Raw genomic sequence first — 2,882 nt, 5'->3', positions numbered from 1 at the left:
ATAAGGAAGAAAAGAAGAAGAAGGAAGAGGAAGAAAAGAAGAAGAAGGAATAGGAAGAGAAAGAAGAGGAGAAGAGGAAGGAAGCAGAGAGGAAAAAGAAAGAAGAGGAAGACAAGGAACAAGAATAGAAGAAGGAAGCAAAGAAAAAGAAGAAGGAAGAAGCAGACAAGGCAGTGGAAGCAATGAAGAGCACACAGATGGAGACTCTGAAGGCAACTGGGAGTCAAGCCAAACCGGCCGATATCTCTAGTCCTATCGATCTCTAGTCTGCAAGTGAGTCGGAGCTTATGCAGAGCATCAAGGTTGCTCAAGAGCGCCTTGAAATCATTCGCAGGAAAAAGGAGCAAGACATAATTCAGGCAGTTGTAGACACCCTTACCGGTTTGATCCCCGGTACCAATCTTCCTAACACTGAATCATCACTAGCATAGCTCAAACTACTATGTACTGTAGTGGATGATCAGGTGCAGAGCCTGGAAGAAGCAGCTGAGGCAAATGTCAAGAAAGAGCATCAAAAGGCTCTTAACATTGCTCTGGTGAAAAAGTTGAATGAGATCTGGTCTGAACTTCTGAAAGACCAAAAGGATATAAGGGAGGCTTTGGATGAGGGAAACTTGCTACTAAGAAAAATTTGTCAACCCCATCTATTTTGCGATGATGTGCTAACTCAGAAGCAAAAGATTCAAATGGACTTACATTCCTACTTGAGCACATTTAAGCCACCCTATGATTCCTTTGCAACTTATGGGAAAACCGTTCACCGGTTCCAGATCCAGTCAGCCAAAATGGAGCAAGAGATCAATACACAATCTAGAGATTTGCAGGAGCTACAACTGGTTTTACTTCCACGTCTGCAAATTCTTCAGAAGTGTTATCTGAACCTGGATGCCTTGACAATTATGTAGGAGCTGAGCACAGTTGATGCCATGGAGGAACATGTATACTAGATGCAAACAAAGAAAGAAGTGGCCACCTCCCTACTTGAGTCCTGGTCTCTATCCATGAAACAATTTTTGCAGGACTATAAATCAGTTTCTGACAAGTATTATTCATTGTTGTTATAAACTTTTATTATTTTCAATATCAAATGGAAACAGGGTTGTTCAGCGGTACTTTGTCATTGTTGGCAAAGGGGGAGAAGTACTCTATCTATTTTGGAGACAAATAGGGAGAAGTATCTGGTTTTAAAATTTTGATATATGTTTTGATATATGCTATATGCTCTGATATCTCAATGTTTATGCTTTGTATGCAAAATTGCTATAGATTGTGTTGATTAAGGGATAGTGTATATGCTTAGGGGGAGCAATTTTGTTAATGGCATGTTTTTGTTGTAAAACACTCAGATGTCAAAATTTTATTTTCCTAAGTGTTGCCATTAATGCCAAAGGGGGAGATTGTTGGCATTTTTTATGTTTATGTTGTGATTGTCATTGATGGACACACACTTGTATTGAGATCCCCTTTATATGTATGAGCTAGAGCTCAACCGGTATTTGTTTCAATCGGTATGTTGTATTCTAGTCTTTAGACTATTGGTGATTTTGCAGAATGTGTTTCCTGGTCGGAAGCGGCATGTCGACCCCAAGCAGCTCGTAGATCTCAAGCGGTACGAGGGAGAAAAGCGGCATAACACATTCTTACCAGTCTTCATTTTTGTCAAACTGGCAACCGGTATTTTGTATGAACCAGTAATACTCTATGATGAGTTACCAACTGGCATTTTGTGATGAGTTACCAATCCACCGATTGATTGACGGTGTCGACACACTGACGATGCTTTTTGTGTTGTGTTATTGAGTATGTCTAGATTCATTGAACCTAGGAAATTGTAATGTAATCCTATTGGACCGACATGAAATCAGATTCCTTTAAAAGGACATCATGTCTAGGGTTTTAGGTTGTTGCTGAAAGGGTTTATATTGTGACTAGGGTTTAAGGTGGTTGTTGAGTTATTGTAAGAGCGATCTTATCTGAGAAGATCAATTTGTAACTGAGAGAGAGATAGAGAAGACTTAAGTAATGTTGGAATGCATTAGCAGTGAGCTATACTGGATCTAACCAAGCAGTTTGTGTTATTAGATAGATCAAACACTTGTTGATTACTCACATCTTTGACAAGTTTGTAGCCCTTAACCGGGTAGGCCCAAAAGCCTATTGTAAAATCCTCTAACAAGGTGGTTCACTGTGAATCTAAAATCCTCTAACAAGGTAGTCTTTAATTAGACTTATCTCCTAACAAAGATTGAGATTCCTAACAGGATCTATTCTGGTGAAGAACATTGTAAGACCTTAACCAGTCTGGTTTCTATTCTGCAGATAGTGACTTGTGAGTTCCATCTCACCGTGGTTTTTCCCATTTGGGTTTCCACGTCAAATATCTTGTGTTATGGTTGTATTGCTTTTGTGGGTGAATTCTTTATTTGCATTTTGGTTTGCATGTGTGATAATCGGTCTGTCTGTTAAACTGTTTTACCAGTTTATCTTCAGATTGTTTAAGTGTCTAAGTATAGATATTTTTGGCATATTAATTCACCCCCCCTCTTAGTATTCATCAACAACATTTTGCTAAGTGGTCCCTCATCAAGGTCTATCACCTTTGGGTCTCATTTGGTCTTACTTAGAGTCAAGGTCAACTTACCTCATCAAGAGAAACTATCATCTCTTTGGAAGCCACACCTACTCTACTACATACATACTTGGTCTTACACTTTGGACATTGCAAGTAAACCTCTTATTCATTTACATTCCATCCAACTCTTGGTCTTCCATACTCTTTCCATTTTCATCTAGTCTCAAACATCTTGGTCAATACCTAGTTCATGGTTGAAACTCGTTCCCAAAAATCTAGGAGAAAATCTAAAGAGGCTCAAGAGTCCACA

This window comes from Cryptomeria japonica, chromosome 4, assembly GCF_030272615.1.
Source record: "Cryptomeria japonica chromosome 4, Sugi_1.0, whole genome shotgun sequence".
NCBI classification, from domain to species: Eukaryota; Viridiplantae; Streptophyta; class Pinopsida; order Cupressales; family Cupressaceae; genus Cryptomeria; species Cryptomeria japonica.
Note: the sequence above shows the minus strand (reverse complement) of the source record.